The sequence below is a fragment of the Sapajus apella genome, unplaced genomic scaffold (assembly GCF_009761245.1).
Source record: "Sapajus apella isolate SASKATOON/1434 unplaced genomic scaffold, GSC_monkey_1.0 scaffold44, whole genome shotgun sequence".
NCBI classification, from domain to species: Eukaryota; Metazoa; Chordata; class Mammalia; order Primates; family Cebidae; genus Sapajus; species Sapajus apella.
Genome location: NW_022436984.1, coordinates 17828497 through 17838104, shown reverse-complemented (window position 1 = coordinate 17838104; position 9608 = coordinate 17828497). Strand labels below are relative to the sequence as shown.

The window sequence follows — 9608 nt, the reverse complement described above, 5'->3', positions numbered from 1 at the left end:
GTGGTGGTGCGTGCCTGTAATCCCAGCTACTCAGGAGGCTGAGGCAGGAGAATTGCCCGAACCCAGGAGGCGGAGGTTGCAGTGAGCCGAGATCGCGCCATTGCACTCCAGCCTGGGTAACATGAGTGAAACTCCGTCTCAAAAAAAAAAAAAAAAAAAAAAAAAGAAATTAAGCGATGCTAGTTGTCGGGGACTCCTGGAAAATGGCAATAACACATAAGTCTGATCTTCAATACCCTGGAAGGGCAAAGGTTTAAGACAAACTATGAATTTACCATCTGCAGCAAAGATTCCACCTGACCCAGCATACTAGGACAAGCAGATTGTGAGAATGTGGCGTATCTATAATTACATAAAACATGCACCTTTTCAATCTCATACACACAGAATGATTGGAAACTTTTCCTTATTCCTTCCCACAGACTGTTCCCACCTCCCAAAATATAATGAAAATATTCAGACTCAGGGCTGAGAGTAGAGAGTAAAAGTTCTGAGAGGAGGATTTTTTTTTTAACATGAGTTATTTACACACAAACACTAAGTTCATTCAATCATCAAATATTTTGTTCTTATCAAGCATTGTCAAGAGTACTGCAATATATACAGCTCATATAAATGTCCAAAATACAACAATTCTCTGTGGAAAGGCTACCCACAATCCAAACAACTTTATTAATATCAAGAATATCCTTTTAGATGAGCTCTTTGCATGAATTATGTTTCTGTACACACCTTTCAAATATATAGCCATAAGCTTGAGAAGTACTTAGAGAAGGGGCTACGTTAAAACGTAACTTGTTATTTTGATGTTACAAAAATCAGCACTTCAAAAAAAAGGAAGAAAAAGAAACTAACTGAGGTAAAACAAAACCCACATTTGGTTTAAGACTATTAAAAGAAAATGCATTCTTTGTCCCCTACCTTGCTCTCCAAATCCCCACTCCATTAGATTGTCAACTACGTTGCAGAAACCCTGGAGAGCCCATTTTCCTTGACCTTTAATCAGTCTCCTCTGAGACAATCTGCTGCACAGAATTCCATTTGCCAAAGTTATTTTCTAGCCCATCAAGTTACCACTTTTAGTTTCAATTCTCATCACAAACTTTTAAAATTCATTTCCCGCCATTTTGGAGAAATGTAGCCTTTAAGAAACAAAGTAGAATAGTTACAAATTCCTGTGCCACCACCTACTAAATCTTTAAGCAAATTACCTTGTTCTGGATATCAGTTTCCTCATGCCTTGTAAAGTCGCTAAGATTATTAAACGGGACAGTACTTACAAAGTTCCTGACAAATACTGTAATGGATGCAAAAGTAATGGTAGCTATTTAAAAGACAGACAAAGGAAAACTACTCAGTATTTGCTCGGGGTTAAAAAAAAAAAAATCTTGGCATACCTTGTGCTAAAAGTTGGAAGTACCTAAATTAAACACATTCCTTTAGATATTTAAAGGAAGGAGAAACTAGCAGGTTTACGACAAAGACATGAGCTACTTTTGGATATTATTGCACTGATTAAGGCATATGAATCTACAAAGGATTATAGGGTTTATTTCAGTCAGTTCCCACCATAGTACCAAGTTCTATTAGCAAAGAACCATTCCAAATCCGTGGTTTCTTATTTCAAATAGAAATTTTTAAAATACATTAAAAAGAGACAACTTGTTCCTTCTTTGGTAAATTAGGGGCATGCTCACCCAATTTTGAGCCAAAAGAAAAAACTGTCCTGACAACTGTGGAGCTAAGAAGTCAGACAGTTGGAGACGCGTGACTAGAGAAACTGCCTTCTAGCAACCAAAGCCAACCTCCAGAAATTCTAACACAGACTAAGAATCAAAGACTACATGTACATTATGATGCTAACGAGGGGCTAAGAATCCAGTGCCCATGCTGCGTACCACCAGTGCTCCAGTGGCTTTCAGGTCCCCTATCATCTCAGGACTGCTGATCATTACCCATGTGTTTTAACCACATAATGCGTTCATCATCTTATATATTTATTTTCTAACACAACTTACAATTTTCCATTCCCAAAGCTCAATATTCTGCCACTGACTGACTTTTACCTCTTTGTTCTTCCCCAACCTAACACAGGGCTAAAATGATCTCTGATTCCTTATCTCATGGGTGTAATGGGAGACTAATACATTAACATCTAACATGCTGTGAGCTCCAAGAAAAGTATTATTTTAAAACAAAATATTGTATACTTTTTCTTTTTTTTTTTTTTTTGAGATGGAGTCTCACTCTGTTGCCAGGCTGGAGTACAGAGGCACAATCTCAGCTCACTGCAACCTTGGCCTCCCAGGTTCAAGAGATTCTCCTGGCTCAGCCTCCCAGATAGCTGGGCTACAGGTGCACGCCACCACATCCAGTTAATTTTTGTATTTTTAGTAGGGATGGGGTTTCACCACGTTGGCCAGGATGGTCTCGATCTCCTGACCTCGTGATCCACCTGCCTCAGTCCCCCAAAGTGCTGGGATTACAGGCGTTAGCCACCGTGCCTGGCCAATATTGTATATTTTTTCACTGGTAAAATGGATTGCTCCTTTTTTTTTTTCACAATGCTGTCCTAAGCATTTTGAGATTTTATCATCGCTTTCAGTTAAATAATAATAATAATAACAATACTCAGTTTGGAAGTTAAAGAGTAGTTTTTCAAATAAAAATAGCATTATTTTTTCCAGTTATAAAAGGAATACTTGTCAATTGGGCATGATGACATGCACCTGTAGTCCCAACTACTTGGGAGGCTGAAGCAGGAAGATCACTTGAGCCTAGAAGTTTGAGTCCAGCCTGGGCCACACAGCGAGGCCTCCCTCTCTAAAATGTACACATACATACATGTGTACATACATAAAAGTAATACATAACATAAAAATTTAAAGAATACAGAAAAGCATAAAGAAGAAAGAAAAATCACCCATAACTCCAATACCCCAATGAAATAATGAGCACTGAGACACAGTTCTCTGCATATAAACACCTACACACATACTTAATAGGTGTAAATGTTTTGTAGAAAAAAGATCAGATTTTAGTCTTTTTTAACCTAATATGTTTTGGAGATCTTGAACACAGTAATATGTTGCACAGATTATCCATAATTAGTCAGTAACCTAAAATTAAATATTTACATTTTTTTCCAGTTATTCATTGTGCTGTAATGAATCCCTTTACATATAGCTTTGTATGGAGCTTTGTATGAAATACCTCTTCCTACATATAATTTTTTTTTTTTTAGATGGAGTATTGCTCTGTTGCCCAGGAGGGAGGGCAGTAGTGCTGGAGGGCAGTGGTGCTATCTTGCCTCACTGCAACCTCTGCCTCCTGGGTTCAAGCGACTCTCCCTGCCTCAGCCTCCCCAGTGGCTCGGATTACAGGTACCCACCATGACACCCAGATAATTTCTGTAATTTTTAGTAGACAGGGTTTTGCCATGGTTTTTTTTTTTTTTTTTTTTTTTTTTTTTGAGACAGAGCCTTGCTCTGTTGCCCAGGCTGGAGTGCAATGGCATGATCTCAGCTCACTGCAACCTCTGCCTCCTGGGTTCAAGTGAGTCTCCTGCCTCAGCCTCCCTAGTAGCTAGAATTACATATGCCTGCCACCAAGTCCAGCTAATTTTTGCATTTTTAGCAGAGACTGGGTTTCACTATGTTGGCCAGACAGGTCTTGAACTCCTGGCCTCAAGTGATCCACTGGCCTTGGCTTCCCAAAGTGCTGGGATTACAGGCGTGAGCCACTGCACCTGTCCTGGTTTCTTTTTTTTTTTTCAGAAAGGGAATTATTAGTTGAACGATATAGATATTTAAAATTATGAAAGCTACAGTCAGACTGCCTCTGGAAAAGTAGAATTTGTTTACCCCCACCAACAGTGTATGAGAATGCCCAGTTCCCTACAATTTATTTATTATTGCTTAACTTCTTTCATCTTTGCCAACCTGAAAAAATTATATCTCACTTTTAAAATTCATTCCCTCAATTACTAGTAAAATAACACTTCAATGTACTTGCAGAACATTGCTTTTTTTGTGTGTGAAATACCTCTTCCTAATTTTTTGGCTATGTTTTTCTTTATCTTACAGGTTTTCATATTGTCTGTCTTTTTGTTATGGATTTGTGAGAGCTCTTTATAAAATAAAGAAAATACAACTTTATCTGAATATATGTCATAAATAATGATTGTCAGTGTGCCATTTAAACTTTTTTGATGCTGCTTTTTGAATAAAGGGTCTTTAAATCTTAATTTAGTCAATCTATTATTTTTTAAATTCATGGTGCTTGACTCACATTTAGAAGGATCTTCTTTATTTCAATATATTAAAATTATTCAACTGAAATATCTAAGAGTGTTATGATTTTTAATTAAATACTTAATCCATATTAAATTTATTTTAGCATATAGTATATAGGAGGGCATCCGCTTTATTAGTTTCCTAAATTCCTCGGCAATGGTCCCAATACTATTTATTGAAGAATCCATCCATTCCTTTCTTACTGAAATTGCATCTTCATCATATGATAAGTCACATATATTTAGGCCTTTGTGAACCCTTTATTCTAAAACACTGATTTATATGTGTATTTCTGAAAGCTTTACACTGTTTTCACATAAGAAAATAATGTACAATATTAAAACAGAATGGCACACACCAAAAATATATTGTATCCTGTATCATTTTCCGATAACAAAGATACTGAAAAATTCAAGAATGAGGCAGGTGATATTAACACTAAACATAAAAAATAAAAATATTACTTTAAGTTTACTTTGTACTTTCACATTATCTAATATTATGTTCACCTCACCATAAAGTAGTTATTGTTTCCTATTCAATTTTATGTAAGGAGTTAAGACTTGTACAAAGACTTGCCTACAAGCACATAGCTAACAACCAGTAGAGCCAAAACCTGAACTTCATATCCCATGTACCTTCCATGACCACTCTAATTGAAAAACAGAGCATCGACCCCTAAAAGCCCAATTTTTTCATTTTTAAATCAAACTACTTTACTGTGTATAAGTACATATGTATATAGATATACAATGCATATATGTATATATAGATACTTAATGCATATGTATACACATATACTACATAGATGCATTATATATCTGCATATGTATACAAATATACTATATATATGCACTATATGTCTACATATACATACATACATATGCATTACATATGTGCTTATACATACATAGACATCTTTATTTGAATGAGTAACACTTTTAAATCTAAGCTGATATTCTTGAAGCATTGATAATTTCACCAATATTCCAAACCCTAACTTTATAATAACAATGAAACAGAAAAACTAAAAGTTTAGACCGTATTTCCAAGAAACTATTACCTTTGGTTTCCTAAATACAAGTAAAAAGTAAAAACACATAATTGTTTTTTCCTCTAGAAAAACCAGAAAGATAAATATTTGATTTCCTTTTTTTTAGAGAAAGGGTCTTGCTATATTGCCCATGCTTGCCTCAAATTCTTGGGCTCAAGCAATCATCCTGCCATAGCCTTCTGAGTAAGCTGGGACTATAGTTACATACCACCACACCTGGCTTTTATTTATTTTTTATTTTATTTCATTTTATTTTTTGAGATGGAGTTTCACTCTCATCACCCAGGCTGGAGTACAATTGTGCGATCTTGGCTCACTGCAACCTCCGCCTCCCTGGTCCTGGTTCAAGTACTTCTCCTAACTCAGCCTCCCAAGTAGCTGAAATTACAGGCATGAGCCACCATAATCACCTAAATTTTTGTAATTTTTAGTAGAGATGGGGTTTCACCATGTTGGCCAGGCTGGTCTTGAACTCCTGACCTCGTGATCCACCCACCTCAGCCTTCCAAAGTGCTGGGATTACAGGCGTGAGCCACCACCACGAATGGCCACCCGGCTTTTAATGAGTGTTTCTTTCAATAATATCTGATTACTACCCCAAAAGAGATCAGTTTTAGATACATCACAGACAGACAAACAGATCTTGCTATCAGACCACTAGGAAGCAAAGTCTATAGCTGTGTGCATTAAAAAATCCTGGTCAGGCCAGGCACAGAGGCTCACACCTATAATCCCAAGCCAAGGTGGGTAAATCACCCGAGGTGAGAAGTTCGAGACTAGCCTGGACAACATGGTGAACTTCCGTCTCTACTAAAAATACAAAAATTAGCTGGACATGGTGGCGGGCGCCTGTAATCCTAGCTACTCGGGAGGCTGAAACAGGAGAACCGCTTGAACCTGGGAGACAGAGGTTGTAGTAAGCCAAGATCACACCATTGCACTCCAGCCTGGGCGATGAAAGTGAAACTCCACCTCAAAAAAAGAAAAAATCCTGGTCAGTTCTAGAATTCACTGGGGGAAAAAATAATCACTACTGTCACATGTATAAGTATAGATGGCACAGGGTCTACAAATTCCTCCAGAAGATAATGAGATACCAACTACCACAGGGTCCTGTCATAGAGCTTAACCAGGAAAGAAAAATTTTTGAAAGAATAGTAGAGGAATTTTACCAATACGTCCCCCAGATTTAAGCTACAACATTTGCCAGAAATCCTGCTTCACAATCATATTATTGCAAAGATATAACTATTGACCTCCTATCCTTTAAAGGGTTATACATTATATTGTACATAGTTTAAATCATATGAAATACTAATGCATCTGCTCATACTACTAAACAAAGGATGATGTGCTAAAAATGTACAAATGAATCTATTACAGACCCAAGCATGAGATGAGATGTTATAAACAGCAGTTATATTAGATACTATGATATCCGAATTTGGATCAAGTAAGCACTGAGGAGAATTACATTTTTAAAAAGTCCTTGCAGTAGCAGAAAGAAATGACTTTGGAGAAAAAGAAAATGATTTTCGAAGAGACAGCATGATGCAGCTTCTTTGACTAGAGGTTACAGGACTAGCTAGAAAGGAGCCCCTGCCCAAAGAAAAAGCAGAAGCAAGAAATCTACTACAATGCTTATAGAGCAGTCCCTTGTTACCCAAGGTATCTGAGGGACATATCAAAAGAAACACAGAAGCAGCCAGTACCTCATTTGAGGCAAAGGATGTCATCCTAACTTTTCCCTAGGTAGCTTTCGAGCATCTCTTCTCAGGCACAATGAATCAATAGTAGACACAACCTCCTGACCAAGAAGCTTTGATATCTCAGAAGAAAGTAGGTTCTCAAACAGTAGAAGCCAAAGAATGAAATATACATACCTACTCCTAGTTAAAGGTAAGCACTTTCAAAATGGTTTGTTTTCCACCATAGTAAATATAAATACATAAAAAGAAGGTTGGGATCATATATCACACAGCAATAAATCAATACACGGAAGTGATTTTGTATGAGATTCCTCTTAATTTCTTCCTACCACATTGGAAGAAATTCTAGAAATGAAAAGTTATCTCAAAAATATAAAACACCTTGCAGTTCATACACTTAAAATCACAAAGCTTCTAAACAAGAAAATACAAAAAAATTCTCTTTTCTAATAGGAAATAAGCTATGTAGAGGTTTCATTTATTATTCAAAATTAAAGAGATTTTTCCATGTCTTTTCCGTTAGAGCATAAACCAATTCAGAAGGTAAGATTGCTCCTTTCATCTTTGAAAATTTACAGTGAGGTTATTAACCATTCCCTGATTTTTCAAAATTAACTTAAAACTGAAATTAATGGTTCTCCTAAACCACAACCACATCGTGTTTACTGTATCTATACATAACCAGGTTTTTGTGACTAGAAAATGTTTTAATCAAGCTATTTTTTTCTATTACTAGGAAGCATTATTAACCTAGAAACGAATTCCTAAAATAAATAGATAATTCCATCTATTGGTTCTCTCATCTATTAGAAACTTTTTTCCTCATTCTAATTATCCTTTAATGTACTACCATGGTGGTGATTTACAAACTGATACTCTTATATGGAACTTTCACTCTCTATCAAAAGTACTTCTTTATTTAAAGCCAGAAGTAGAAACATTAAACTGATATTTTAAAAAATTGAACTAAAAAATCAGCAGGAAAAATCTATTTTTTTGTATTTTTGAATTACAGAACATATAAAATATATTATAAATAAATCAAATAGAAATGTTTAGACACATATTTATATGTGTACATGGTAAAAGCTTAGGGTTATTATCTGAGCTATTTATCCTAATTATATTGGGCTGACACAGAATTATGATTGTGGCGCCCTCTGCTGGGTTTTCTAGTCACAAACTCAATATCACTATTGGCATAATAAAATCAAATTTTTGAGGCAGCAAGTGAAAAATCTTTTTCAGTTCATGGTCACTTTACGTCCAAGATTATATAAAAGTTATAATCAATATTTACTTTATTGGAACAGGACTTTACCAATTTATCATTAAGTGAAACATCAATATAGATTTTTCTTTTAAAATAAAGACCAAACATAAAATATAAACCAAACAACATATTTTAATAGGTCTTATTTTTGTCACCATTTCTATCACATAGCAATATATTCAGGTTTTTAAGACCATACTTATGATTAGACATTACAGCTATTTTGCTAATTTTACTACCTTGTAAGTTCAATTAAAATAGTATATTTTAAGACAGAATAATCCTAATAATATTATCTTCTTTATCAGAAAAAATAAACAAGAGAACTTTTATAGGTACTCATCATTAGTAATAATTAATAGATAGCTTCCATTTATTGAATATCAACGCTGAGTCATGCAGTATGTTACATACTTTCTATATAATATAGCCAGTCCTAAGAGAGGAAAACAATTGAGGTTCATAGAGGTGATACAAATTGCTCAAGATCAATTTCAGAGCCAGGAGTCAAATGCAAGTGGGTATCATCCCAAAGTCCTAAACCTTTCTACCAAACAACAGAAGACAGTGAAAAAACAGCCTGAATATGCGATCTTTCCACTTGTTAATGCACAACAATGTGGGGTATGGAACAACTTGATTAAAAAATATATTTATCAGAGAAGAACAAGACAGTTATTCATGCCTAAAAATAATAATAGATGCCTTTAGGAAATTATTTTTATTTTACATAATGCTGACAGCTAGTGGCCCTATTTCATACTGAGTCAACGGGGAATAATACTTGACTGTTACAATACTGAATCAAAAATTCTGCATTTAACATTCTAGAATCATTTTCTGAAATTACATATGTGTAAGCCTGACTTAATGATATTTAACATTATCCCAGAACTAAAGGAGTATGTAACCTCAAGCATCATTGGTATTCCTTGCCCAGTCCTTCCCCAGATCTAATAAAAACACAAGATATGCCTTCATGGGAAAGAATTCAACGCCAACATGGAGAAACTAAAAGGCATTCTGGTTCAAGCTGGTGTTTGGAAATTTTTAAAAAAAAGAAGGAAAGAAACTAAAAGGCACATCTGTCACTATCTATGAAAAAGAAACCTACATTATTTTAGGCATTTAGGATAATTTAAGGACATTTAAAGATTCCTTAGTGATAAAATACACAAATATTTTTCTATAAAATCAAAAGCTTATAATGTGGACATAAGAACAAAAGTGTTGTCTGAGTATTACTGAACATAATTCTATGCAAATCTATGCATTTG

The 9608-nt window shown here is 35.2% G+C and overlaps 1 protein-coding gene across 1 annotated transcript in view; it reads right to left on the bottom strand.

Annotated features, from left to right (window-relative positions):
- The window catches only part of CAMKMT (calmodulin-lysine N-methyltransferase), a 403007-nt gene that overhangs the window by 362739 nt on the left and 30660 nt on the right, over positions 1 to 9608 (bottom strand). The window lies entirely within an intron of this gene.